Source organism: Anopheles gambiae, chromosome 3 (assembly GCF_943734735.2).
Source record: "Anopheles gambiae chromosome 3, idAnoGambNW_F1_1, whole genome shotgun sequence".
In the NCBI taxonomy this organism is placed as follows: domain Eukaryota; kingdom Metazoa; phylum Arthropoda; class Insecta; order Diptera; family Culicidae; genus Anopheles; species Anopheles gambiae.
This window is the reverse complement of record NC_064602.1, coordinates 26212570-26227372: the sequence shown is the minus strand read 5'-3', so window position 1 is coordinate 26227372 and position 14803 is coordinate 26212570.

Genomic DNA, 14803 nt, shown 5'->3' with positions numbered 1-14803 from the left:
CACCACTGTCTACGCTGGCAACAGCCAGTTTCCCGAGTTCGATGTACTTCTGGGCTGTGACATCCAACTAAATTGCATGCTTCATCCATGCGGGATTGGATTCGTAACTCTTCCAAACGAACCATTGCGGTAGTCAAATTCATACAAGGGAACAATAACACAAAAAAAGCCACACGCAGCGTAACGGAACGAAACGGAGACAAATCTCATTTCAACTTTGTGATCGTTTTTGATGGAAAAACGATGATGGTCACAGTGCGGCTGCTGCTGCTGTTGTCACTTGCTTCTTTCTGACATTTACACTCCAAAATGGGAGGAGACAAAACAAAAACCTCGAGCCCGAAGTTACAAAGCAAACCGCGTGGGAGTGTTTGACGATGAAGACCCCCCCCCCCTCCCCCCCCCCCCAAACACACAATAAATTGTTCTTATTCGTTCTCTATCTCTCTGTTTCATTCATTTCAAGGAGGTTAAACCGGCCCAGCATCCAGATTGGGTTCTAGCTTTCTCCTATACGCTTCCCATGCGCCACTCCTGCGCTCCTGCGTGTTTCGTGCCGGCAACTTTTTGTTTGCTCTGCCGAGAGTGCTTTAGTGGACCAATCTAGAAGTAAGACAAAAGACCCATTCATTGATTTCCCGGGGACGCGCACAGCTGCGCCCGACCAGAAATAGATTTGTGTGTTTTTGGGAAGAGGCGTAAATAGTCCAGTGCCGGGTGCGAAGCGAATGCGTTCGACAGAGACCTCCACCCGTGCTCTCAGCCAGGACAGGATCGAACTTTTCGGCCCAACCGACCACGAAACCGAACCGCACACATTCCTCCAGCAGGCCGCGCCTAAGATCTACCCGATCAACCGGAAATGCTCTTTTTTCGTTTATCAAGCGGGGGCGCACAACAACAGTTGCGGTTGCTTGCAATGCCTTTTTTTCTTGTCCAACCAGTCAGCTAACCAGTTCAACTCCCATTCCTTCCCCCCCCCCCCCGGGTCTCGCATTGCCCCATCGATGGGGGAGATGGAGCGCGCCCAGCTTTGAGAAGGGTCCACATTATTGGGAAAGTTTGGTCTAGGGTGGCCTGCTGGCAGCCGGGCAATTCCAAATTGCCTCAATAAATTATCTCAAAAGTTGGTGCTGTTTATTTAGTAAATCCATAAACTTTGAGATTCTGCATGGGCAGCGGGCATGTGGTAGTAGTGGGCAGCACACACTAGTATCGAATCCCACACACCGTGGCGTTCCTTTCCTTCCAACAAAAAAAGAGGAACCATTTTCTCTAGTCCTCGATAAATTATGGTGATTTGGTTTTGGCTTATAAACAATTTTCTGTTTATGTTTAATGAATCGTGTCCGGTGCTAAGCCCTCCCGCCGCAACCTACACAGCGACAAACGCGGCAACCCTTGCCATGGACGGTGCGGTCAGCAAGATGACGGTTCCAGCCGTATACAACAGAGCAAGGTGTCCACACTTAATGATTCTTTCCTCAAAATTGCCCAGCGCTTACACCGGGGCAAAAGGAGGCAGTTGGGCAGGATTTCGAAATAACTTATTCGAAAACTTGCCGCAAAGACTGCCAGAACCGATTACCCGATCGAAGAGCCAACACGCCCAGAAGGTGACCAAAGCGGCCCACAAGATGGATACGTCTCGAGATGGAACGAAAGTTAATAACAAAACTTTTCCCAGCCAGTTGGTCGGAAAAGCTCAAGCTGGGAAAGTGTATGTGGGGTGTTCGAGCCATTTTCGTCCATTTAGTCTACCCATCTAGGAAGAGTGTTTTGGGGGTGCCGGAAACTAACCGGCAAACGCTCACGCTCGCCAGTTTATATTGCACCATGATTACTGTGTGTGTGTGTGTGTGCTAAATCCGATTTAAAAGCTAGGTGTCTAACGCCCCCAAAAGAAACTTCACCCCATTCATCCAAGAGCTATTTTGCTCGCATTTGGAAAAGACTTTCCACGATTCACGGAATCATCAAGGTAAGCTGCTTTTTTTTTTGCCCAATTTTCTTAACTTATTCACTGCGCCACGCTGTAAACGCATTAAAAGAGCAACGCTTTCGCGACGAACACGTACACACAGACCAGCTTCGGCTGCCTGAGTAAGCAGAGGGCTAATTTTTCATCGGCTGAATTGTTGTAAAATTTATTTATTGCACTACGTGCATTTTTATCCCACTTCTCACGCAACAAGACGCTACAAAGCGTATCCTTTTTGCCAGCAAGTGCTATTCTGCTGTGTGTGTGTGTGTGTGTTTGTTTTAATCTCCTACTCTTTTAATATCCATTTTCAAAATTCATCATCCTTGCGTCGTCATCATGGGTGCAACGGTGTGTGCGGTAGTATAAGGATTTTGGTTCATACTTTTTCATTAAAATTGAATTACGCTTTCGTGACTGTACTCTGGGTGGCTTTGGGTTGCCTGTTTTCGGCTGGTTCAAGCGGCCTGCAGAGTGTCTCGGTCGGCCACTTCCAGCGCACCAGGTCTGCTTCCTGCACGGAGATGTTTCGGACGACGCACGGACCGATCTTTAAAATTCCAAAGATTATTCAAAATAGGACATAAATTTAGCCTTATTGGTTTAGCACTGTAAACAGTGAGAGCTAGATAATGGATGTGTTTCTGTTGCGCGCGCGTGGAATGTGATAACTGCAACGGGAAGCAACACATCACTATCCTGGTGTCGTGATAACTTGGAGAAATAATCGGGCAGTAATTCTGTACTTTCAGCTCAAGGCTTCTTTCATTTTCGTTTCATGTTAGCCACATGAATTAGCAAGAGTATTCACCCATAGAAAAGGTTGCCTTTCTTAGCATTATCTTTCCAATGAATAATTTACAGACAACGATGCAACATCGTTCGAAATTTTGAGCTCTGGTACAGCTCTTTGCTTGAAAAGCTTCATACTTACGCTTCAACAAATGCAAAAAAAAGTATTCCAATGTAAAACGCAAGCACCAGCAGTACCGCGAATGTTACATTTTCCCTTAACTATCAATGTAAGAAAATATCATTTCTATTCAAAATCCACACTCATGCAAGCGCGAACGAAAAAAAAACATCGTCCTAGATTAATAAACGATAAAAAAATCATCTCACCAGCATCTACCAGCAGCAACAACCCGGACCACAAACCACCACCCGCCCTCCCCTCCCAGCGTAAAAAGCGTACGCAGCAAGCGGAACACCGTCCATAAATAATGTTTGAGGTTGTAAAATATGTAACCGATCCCGAATCCGGCCCACTACACAACCGACCCGGTTCGCCTAAATCACAATCGTCCAAAAAATTCAAATCCAACTACCGAAATCCTGTCCAACGCCATGGCAAACGGTTCCGTTGCGAACCAGCCACTGCTAGCAGCAAACGATGCGAGTTTGCCGAGTCCACGGAACCGGAAGCAAAAATGCTAACACGAACGGCAAGGCAAGGGCGCGCGCGCGTTTCGCCAGCGAGCGTGAAATATTTCGAAAAAATCCAAATATGCGAATCGAATGAATTTAAATTTTTGCCAAGCTGGAGTGGCAGCAGCGGAGGGAGAGAAAAACACGCCCCAACCACGCACCGTGTATGTTCGCATGTGTGTGTGTGTGTGTGTGTGTGTGTGTGTGTGTGTGTGTGTGTGTGTGTGTGTGTGTGTGTGTGTGTGTGTGTATGTGTGTGGAAAACCGAATGGAAATGGAAAATCATTCGCCTTCGCTTGATCCGCGAGCTTTCTCGTGCCGTTCTGGACAGTTGGCGGCGGTTGAAGGTGAGTTTTATTTCGTTGAGTTTTCCTTTCTCGCAACGGTACCGTTTAGATTAGATTGAAAATTGAATTTAAATTTCCGTGCGTTTTACCGAGCGGAACACACATGGGCAGAACCGCGCCCACACACACGCACACACACACACACACACACACACACACACAGCCGAGTAGAAGAAAATCCGTGTCCGTCGTGCAAAAATGATTTTTATCAGCGTGAAAAACTCAGCCTTTACCAACCAGCCCAAGCCCCAACACACCCCTCGTACCTTTGAACTAAATCTTGGCCTTCTCTCTCAGTTCCTGCATACACGCTTACAGCGGGCACGATTTTGCGGAGTGAAACGAACACACATACACACGCACGCATACAGGCGCGAGGCAAACGGAATCAACATTGCGATATTTGAATTCTTACCGCGAAAAGTGAATTCGGTCACGGCAGGATGATAATGTTGATGATCATGATACGATAATGGTAATACGGGGTTATATATACGCATGCATAAGCTTACACACATGGTGCACAGCGAGGGGAGGTGTTGTACGGGGTTCTCGTGAAGGTAATGAGAATTTTTGCCCAATTTTTCCCCCATTAGCTCGCTTTGGATTGGGATTGAATTTTACTTCCCGTGTCAAACATTTCGAACATGTGGTTGGTTTTTTTTTCTTCTTCTTTTGCTTCTCCTTTAATCGACCGAATGTGGAGCGAAAAATAAATTACATATTCATATGCATTTTCATCCGGGCGGGTATCATCAATCGCGTTGCGGTTATTACACGAACGAGCATAAGCATAAATAACACACATTCCCACATTCAGACAAATAATACCTCAATCAACATCAGTTCGCAATTTCAAATTGTAAATTTATTGCATCGCTCATTGGTGTGGGAAAACAAGATCAAATTTAATTTATTAGCTTTCTAGTTTCAACGCACGAAATTAACCATTAAAAAATATATTACAAGATACGTTTGGTTTTTAATCACAATATTTTTTACGCTTTTGCACAATATCTTTCTTTGTACATGATGGAGGCGCATGGTCGCTCACACATTTTTAATATCCTATAAATAATGATAGAATAAGAACAGAATCTGCTGTGTCAGAAATATTGTACTCATACAAAGAATACACTGTTTAAACAACTGTTCAATTATGTTAACACAATGCATTTCTACCTCAGACCACTCACACCATGAACTATTCGGTGAAATGGAGGCGCATGGCAGCTTATAGAAATAACAAACATAAAAAAACCTGTTAGGAGTTGTGGAATCCTGAACCAAAACTGTTTCGAATCCACAACCAAACGAACCATATTAAACCCATTATTAAACATTTTGTTACCGTTACAGCAATAAATCTTTAAAATGTTTACGCTTTGATGATGGAACTATCGTTGAGAACAATGGCCACCCCACAATAGCTCCTGCTGTATAAACAATTTTCGCTAATTAATAGATCGAATCGTAACATTCTAGCAGAATATGATATTGATGCACATGATACTTCTACCTTCGAACCATTAACTGGAATTCCCAATGGGAGATAATGTTATTCCAAGTACACCATTTCTAGGAACAGATAAACCATTTACATTTCAATCCAATTACAAGTAAAACCAGTACCCCAGATGTAAAGCCATACCAGCAACAAAGCCGTGCAAATTAACATTTTCTCAATTTCAATGGCGATTTTTCATTACCACGGTCATGTTCTTGGAAACGAGTACAAAGCTGCCAATGCTCCTCTTCAGTAGCTTACAGTACAACGCATTACGACGAAGAAGAGACAGCAAGTGCAGTGGATGCAAGAACATTGTAAGCTTTTGTCTTGTCAATCACACTACATTAGACATAAGCAATACAACCCCTAAGGCAACAGCTTATGTCGATTGATATTATTAATGTCCTCCCCGCAGCTCGCACACCGAACCACATTCCTCGTAGTAGAGAAGCAAAAGAATTTCACCACCAATGGATCAAAGCATGTCTAAGCTTTCCAACCACCATTCCTTAAAGCTAACCACCCGTTTTAGTGGGCCAAAGAGCGACCGTTTTAATCCCTTCCTGAAGCGTAATGAACAACATCAGTACACATATTAATAATGTACATTGTTTCCAAAAACTAACAACACATCCGTCTCGCACAATCGTACTGCGTTAATATGCTTCCGACTCAAACAAAACGTACTGCATACTCTCGAACGAAGCATCGGCCTACACCAGTGGTCTCCAACCAGTGGTCCGCGGACCACTTGTGGTCTGTGGCGTCAACAGACGTGGTCCGCGAAAGAATTTATTTTTGAAAAAGAAAAGCTTATTACTATACATATCGTATAGTATTTTTTATCAAAAACTTTAAACTAAGTTGTTATGTACTCAATAGATGTGGACCGTGGCAACTGTATTTTCAAAGCCAAGTGGTCCGCGATCCTTAAAAGGTTGTAGAGCACTGGCCTATACTACCCACGTACGAGAGATGTTTCTTTTATTCGGTTGCATCACTGTGGTGTAGTAAATGCACATCCGCAGCGGTGGCAAACCGTGGTAGATTGAAGGATGCTAAAATCCGTTTGGGAAATGAACCGTAAATCGTTAGTCACGGTAAGCAAACTTGCAGACTGAAGAAGACAGATATCTCCCGGCTCGGGCTGGAGGTATGGCAAAGTACGCGTACTTTGCTAAATGCATTGCCTGCCTTTACAATCCTGGCTTGGTGGTATGCTGGTATGGAGAACCCGTCGAACAAAATCCCCTTTCGCTAATGGTTAAATCGATGAGCGTGGTTTTGCTAACGATGACTCCATTACGCAACATTGCGCTGGGGAAACAAAAAGAAGGTGCAGCAACAAGGTATCACCATGTAGCGGATAATGATTTGTTTTCCATACCTGTGTGCTTTTGGCACAGAGTAGAAGTGCAACACATCACTTTAATAACATGAAATACACTTTAAAATAATCCCTCAGCTCCGTAGCATCTCTTGATTAGTGTGAAGGGTGTTTGATACAAACGAGCCGACCTGTAACGGAAGTACCATTAATTAAATCAACTCATGCTACATGGTATCATTTTTATACAATTAATTAATCGTATAAATGTTAAGAATTCACAGTAAAATACAGTAAAGGGATAAATTCAATGGAATGCAGTATACAATATGCACAAACACAGACAAAAAAGACGGACTAACCCAGAATCGAGCAATACTCCATACTATCACACGATGTAGCAGCCAAACAGAATCAAAAGCCATAAAAACTGAACCAGCCCAGTCGGCTTGATTAAGCAATGTTTTAGTACGCCGAAGGTAATTAATCAAATTAACCCAACGCAAGATTTCCGGTCACTCTTATGGTCAATAAAAAACGCACCAAGTACCCCTTTTGGGAGGGTGTAAAAGTTGATGTTGGGTCACTAAAACAGCACCAAACACTATTCAGCATCCGGAATTAATCACTGTTCCGGCAATTTCTTTGCAGCAATGAATAGGAATACAACAACTGCTTTACGGACATTTTTACTCACTTCAGCAGCAGTTAAATGGGTTCAGCCGCTGTGCCCCTGCCCTGTGCGCACATTGCGACTTTTATTGCTGTGGATCCATTGCTTGAGAATGAAAATAATTAACCAAAATAGGCCATTTTTTCGAACCATTTTGATTACACAGCTCTTTTAAACAACTTCACAACCCCTTCGCGTATACGGTGCATTGTTATGAATAGGTGAAGCTCGGTAGTGTGGGTGTGATTTCCCCAGTTTATGATGAATGAATTTTATGAGGTTCAATGATAAAACCGCTAAAAACGTTCAATTGTCGATCCTCCGGTGATCTGTGATGTGCTGCAAGTCCGTTTTTTTCTTTTAAGAACGTTTAAATGCAAAAAATTCTGTAAAAAACAGGTTGAGCCACAGAAACGCATTACTCTAGTGAATAAAAAAGATGCTTTAAAACATACGTCTTGTCACCGAAACAGACGAAAAGACTAATGGCATTTATAGGCCCTGTGGCTGCCCTAAAAACGCTTTCTGCGAGCACTACTTCCATCGGTTTTTATTCGAAGCGCAGATTTCCGCTGAATTTGAAGTTCCACAAAATAGAACCCCAAACTACGTCCTCCCGTTCGACTGTGCGCAGACACACACACAAACAAATAATACAGCACAAAGGCGCAAAGAATTTATTTCCAATAAAATAAATGCTAATGCCCGTTAAACCCCCCGCGAACTCTATCACTCTCGTGCTAGGAATTCGGGTACGAAGAATTTATTCCCGCGCTTGTAAACGGTGGTGCTATTGAGCACGAAATTTTGATGAAGGTGAGAGAGGTTTGTTCGAGCGAAAATCAAACGTCTCTCCTGGCCTGCCTTTTCCCAACGTTTGCCCCCGCACACAGCCCACAGCGGCTGAGGTCATGTTTGCACGATTCCAATAATCCATCGAAACGAAGGACTCTTCACAGTAAGCGTGCGACCTTGTTTTTTTTTTTTGTCCCGTTTTTTCCCGTTCTTTACGCTCTTCTGAATTTTCTAGCGGTGCGCCGGGTTTCGCGGCAAAATTCGCGGGAAAAATGCTTTCCCTCCGTCGAATCCATACAGCGCGCGGCGCCCCGGCGAAATACATTCCCGATCCTTTCGCTTCACAGCGCCCGCAGGGCACAGCCCGCTCGGTCCATGTTGCGGAAAATGTATCAACAAATATTTTCTCTTATCAAAATCAATTACGCTTTCCCTTGCTTTCACTTCGGGCGCGCTCCACACTTAAGCACACTTTGGCACATTTCGGAGTGTGCGTGATTTTAGCAGGGGATCAAGCTACTGCAACCTTCAACTGCGCGAACCTCACGACGACCATTGAAAGTGGGACTAAGCGACGCAGAGTACGAGTAATACGATAATACGATGAGGCCTCTTTATCATGCCCACTGTGCGCGGATATTGTTATGCCTCCGTAACGCACCAAACCCAAACCTTGATCCACAGGAAAATCCCAGCGCATCACCCATCTCATATCGGCCACTTGCCGGAGCATAACTCATACAACGATACTGCTTTGCTTGCTCTCGCGATCTCTCTCTATCTCTCTTCGAAGCATCGGTTTAGGGCTTCCTTGCCTGCTCACTAGCACCGATAGCCCTCCCGTCGGGATGGGATTTAGGGATGATTTGCCTATGGCCGTGTTATTCGTACCCGTTCAGTAGGGTATTGAGCCGCTCAATAACTCTTTAACCCCGCAGGGGGCGGGGGGTCCTTCGGGTACGAGCATCAAGAGCAAATCTATTCCATCTCAAAAAGTCGCCGTTCGCGATTGGAGCAGAGCCCCGCCCAAGTTGCTGTCACAAATCCAAATCCATCTCCATTCCGTTCCGCTCCTTGCCGCTTTATGTGTGGACGGGTGTAAGGACGTCGGCACGGGTACGGCTTCCGGCGTCTGGCTCTAGTGGTGCTTCAAAATACGCGAATATCAGCATAATGGATTTACCTAATCGATTCATATTTCCACCTTCTCCGCCGGCCGGTTCGTCGCTCTTTGCTGGCGCAGCAAGCAATTTGTCTAAACGGCGTAAAACGATTCTCAAGAGCCTACCGGCGCCAGCTCATCGTAGCAAAGGCAACCAACATAACACGGGGGAAGAAAAAAAGGTCACCACCATAGCTCACCGGTAGCAAGAGTGTAGTGGTAGCCGCCATCTTTCGGCAGAAGAGATTTCTCGCTTGCGTCACACCATTCCATTACGCGACCCGCGCTTCCGCTTCCCTGTTGACGCAGCCCAAATGAAAGAAATCATAGGAACCCTTTTTTGTTCGATCCCCGCTTTACCTAGCGCTCCACTTCCTCGCTGCCCGTATGCCGCGATCCATACGAACATGGAATAGAAATTAGAGAAATAAAACAACGGAACGGATAGAAAACCAAAAAAAAGGGGTTTCCCAAGAACCCTGCTGCTCTCCGGCTTCCGGTACAATTAATCTTTCCCTCGCCGTTGCCTTTACGGACGAACCCTTGGGTCGAGCAAGAAACCCGTCCGCGGTAGGAAAACGGGGACCGGGCGCGGAGGCGTTGAAACGATTGCCAAAACTTACGACGACGACGACGAAGGCCTGTGGCCTTTAGCTCAAAAAAGATTTTCTACCCCATTAGCTTACGGCTAGAAGCCCTTTTGCGATCTCTCGCGCTCTAAATGGGGTTTAAAATGGTGAGAGTCATTTTTTTCTTGCTTGGTAAGAAGGTTCGTAAGGGATCGCGCGCTACAGCGTAATCCTTTGATATTGGTTGTAAATTTACGCGCAAGAAGCATTGGTTTGGGCGGATGTGTGTTTTTTATATTAAAAGCAACTATTGTTTCAGTGAATCATAATTTACGACGAGAAAGGGTCCTTTAATCGATCGTGCGATTTCCAAATCGTTTTGAGTTTCGACTGGCTGAATTTGGATAAGATGTAGGTGTTTTCAAAACGGGAAAAATGTTAACAATGTAAAAGGCATAGTAATAACAAACTTCTGGAAAAAGACACTATTTGCACATGCAGCCAGATAGCTCTGTCATATCGATCGATTCAACATATTAATCATTATTAATCATTTACCTTTAAATGCACTTTTATCGATTTTCAAACAGTTCTATGAAAAAAGTAATACATAAAATAGAATATGGACATCATCAATGAGTGACTAATTTGAGCAGCAATAAAGATATCATTAAATCTATTTTAAATACATTCAATTTATTCTACGCGTATTCAGCCTTTTTGAATTTTACAGTCGTTGCCGATAGATTTTGGCTCTAAAGAAAAAGTCATAAGTCTAAAGTTGTTGACGCTAGATTTAAAGCTCTAAGATTTTGGCAAGCATTTTTTACAGTAACGCTCCCGTTTTTGCTGTAGATCAACAATTTTTTACTCTCGTAGGAATCAAAATAGGTTTAGTAAGTATTTAAGCAGATGAATGACAACTTTACCATATGGTATAATAGTTGTTATATTTTAAGTTCTAGCTATTTAATTATTAATAACTAAACTTATGTTTAATAAATTTGGAACCTACAGTTTCAGTCATTAGCTTAAGGCCGGGCTACATTGATCGTACTCTCTGGTGTAATTTTAATTTTCACTAGCGCACCTGGCGGCGGCTGACCGAAGCATTTTTCCAAACAATTTGGAGCCGCTTTAGAAAATATGTAATTTTTCCATGTTTTTAACCTAATTTGGAGAAGAAAAGTTTTTTAAAAAGTAGATGCACATGTCCTATAAGCATTGCATCCATTTTCATGGCAAAAAACGATGGAAAAACAACTTAAATTTGAGATCCGGCACGACGATTCCCTCGATGACCAAAAAAAGCTTCCACCAGCCGCCGCCAGATGCGCTAGTGAAAATCGAAATTACACTTGGGAGTACGATCAATGTAGCCCGGCCTTTAAATTCTCAAAACAATTGCCTTAAGGCCGGGGAACATTGTCCGTACTCGCTAGTGTAATTTCGATTTTCACTAGCGCAACTGGCGGCGGCTGACCGAAGCATTTTGCCAAACAATTTGGAGCCACTTCAGAAAATATGTTATTTTTTTCATGTTTTTCACTTAAACTGGACTGGAAAAGCTTTGTTAGTGATAGATAAATATGTTGGGCAAGTAGGTCAGTCATTATTTCTTAAAATAACGGAGAAAAAACTACTATAATTTTAGATCCGGCACGACCATTCCCGAGATGACCAAAAATGGCCTCATTGCTTCCACCAGCCGCTGCCAGATGCGCTAGTGAAAATCGAAATTACACTAGCGAGTACGGACAATGTCCTCCAGCTTTTACATTCAAAAATTGTGACACGCTCTCAAAAATGTGTGCCTTAAAGAGAAAAATAGGTGAGTTAGAGCCAACATTTAGCGACAACAACTGTAATTATGCTTTTTCAAGTCAAGCAAATAAACGTTAAAGGTCGAGGTACATTGTCCGTACTCGCTAGTGTAATTTCGATTTTTAGTAGCGCATTTAGCGGCGGCTGATCGAAGCATTTTGCCAAACAGTTTGTAAAAGTTTCAGAAATTATGTTATTTTTCCATGTTTTTTACTTAAATCGGACAAGAAACGTTTTGTAAAAGGAAGATACACATGTTCTACACGCATTGCATCCATTTTCGCATATGGAAAAGATGAAAATAATACTTAACGACCATGCCCTCGATGACCAAAAAAGCTTTCACCAGCCGCCGGCAGATGCGCTAGTGAAAATCAAAATTACACTAGCCAGTACGGACAATGTCCCCCGGGGCCTTAACGAAATAAAGTCACATTGGCTGAAGAGATTATGCCCCATTGTTTCGAAAAGTAAAAAAAGTAAATAATTCAATCGCTTAGTTGCAAGCCGAAACTTGCTCGAATTTTCCGGCCTCATTACACAAACCTTAAGAGTAATATTACCTTAAAGATACTTCCGTCCTTCTCTAACCTGTATTGGGGTAAGAGGGCTTATCATATACATTATCATCATCATCATACAATTGAATCGATTGAACAGTTGTTTAATCTATAATCAGATATGTTTCAACTGTGGCAAACCTCTTTGCCTATTAACACCTATGTTCTCTAATGTACATTTTACTTCTTTTTTATGTTAACAATACCTCAGTCATCTTATCAACCGGTCATCATGTCAGGCAAGATAAGAAATTGCGAAACTTGTAGTGCTGTATATTCAACATGCGCAATTCTTCTAGGATAAAAAAACGAATGTTAAACTGTTACCAAATCACCCAGTGTCACACTATCGGACTAATTTATCTTGCAATCAAGATTCGCAGATAATCGCCACACCTAACATACGCTATAGCAAAGCATGCAATCAGGCCGCTTACACATTTCACCCCATTTTATGAGCGACAAAATATGTCAAATCTATCGCAATAGTCTATTTATCATCATTCAAGCATGTAAAAATCAGTTCATCTATTGTATTTGTCGCTGGTAAAGTATATGATAAAAGCACCTTTGTAGCGCACCGTGTGTAAGAAATAAAAAATCCCGAGGATGAAATGAATCTAATTTGCAACGAACAATTTCCCCGACCATCCGCCATTTGCTGTTTCAAAATTGAACTTATTTCCACGACAGCACGAGCCCATTTCAAGGGAAATCAAACGCACAGCTTAATCACATTCAGCTGCTACACACACTCTCTCTCTCTTTCTCGCGTCGCAAAGTGATGCCGGCAATACCGGGAACAATTTATTGATCTCCTTTCCCATCTACCAATCTATTAAGCATCAACCACTTGAACCACTGCTGTTTTGTACACAATGCGCGATGGAGTGGAGTTTTGTGTACGATGATGCTACAACTTCCACCCTCTCACTCGCTGCAAAGCTTCTAAAAGAATCGATTTAATCAATAGCTGCTTTTTCCCGGGAAAATTCCCGCCTCGATCACTCACGCAATTGTGTAGCATTCGGTCTGAGTGTATATGGCCCACCCACCATTAGCTAACAAGCTAAGCTTACCTAGACCGATGGCAACGGTTAACCTACCCATCCTTCAGGAGAATTGGCACCCTGGGTGCTTTAAAACCAATAGCAATACATTGTACAAACGCCATCGAATCACGAGAACAGTGGTAATGTGGTGTGTTACAAACGGTGGCCCATTCATCTTCCTGTTGCTCTAATTGATCGCTTGATTTCATCGTCTGATTTTCACCTGTGTACAGGAACACAGGTGCCCAACATTTAGTTGTACGCCTTTTTCGTACGACAATTGACGAATACCGATGCACGACCAAGACATCTCGCCCGATTGCCACACCAAAGGGATTAGAGCAACCCCGTGGCTAAAGTGTGCAGAATCGTTTCACCGGAACTTGTGGCAGCATCAATTTTAATTTTTCCACGAACCCGATTGTAGATAATTATTTTTAACTGGCAAAACCTCGCACTGATTGCTTATCACTTACAGCGACACGCTGTACCGTTGTGCACCATGGCATGAGTGAAAAAAGAGAAGAGAAAAAGCTCCCGGCAAGGATATTGAAACGCTGTAATGCCGCTTCCATCACGAATCAAATTGATTTTATAACGCCCGCCCCGCTGATTGATTTCCATTTTGCGCCGCACCGCGTGTCCACCAAAGCCCGCTGGTTTAGCTAGCGCGGAAAATGGAAATAAATATCCACTACCTTTCTCCTCTTCCCCCTTCCCCTTGCAGCTTAGAGGGCAAGGGAAATTTAAATTGGAAAAGTAAACCGGGTAAGCTCGGGCACGAATGTTTCCCGTAAAAGCGACACGCACTCACCCACACACACACACACATTTTTGGCATTTACAGTGCTTTTTCCCGAGGAAGCATTTTCCATCGGCAGCAGCAACAACAACACACGCTAGCCGCACAACAATTGTGGGATCTGTATTTGCTTTAGAATTGGCGCGCAATGTTTGAACAGCGATTTGGAGCGAAATGGAAACATCTTGTTCGCCTTCCACTTCCAGGTCGCGAAGGTCACCAGTACGACAACAACGACGGTAGAAGTTTTCTAATTCAAAACTTTCAAAGCACCTCTCGAAATGACCATCCCTCTTCCCCTCAGGGGGGAGGAAGTGGAGGCGTTGATGCATGGAGGAGCTTGATTGATGGGACGATCGTAACACGCCGGTGTGCTGTTCGATGAGATGAAAGATTTGATGGATAGTTAAGATTTAAAGCGCTCTCCCACCCTTAAGATGCTGCGCACAAGAAGGGAGCACGAGTTTAGAGTGTAAAAAAAGCACACAGAAAACAATATAAGTATACACCACCGTGGAGTGCTGGTGCGCGTGCCTTCTTCTTACCCCGGAAGTGGAACCCGTATCCCCGGCAACCAGATGGCGCGCGTGTCCGCCGTGCACTAAGAAGCTTTAAGGGGGGGAAACGGCGGAAAGAAAAATGTGTGTTTCGATTGCCATTTTTACGGGCGCCAGTAAGTGTACACCTTTTTTTTGTGTGCAGGCAACCAATTTATAGCCCCGGCACAGACTAGCCGGGGGAAGCTGCAAATGTGAGAAGCAATCCATCTACTG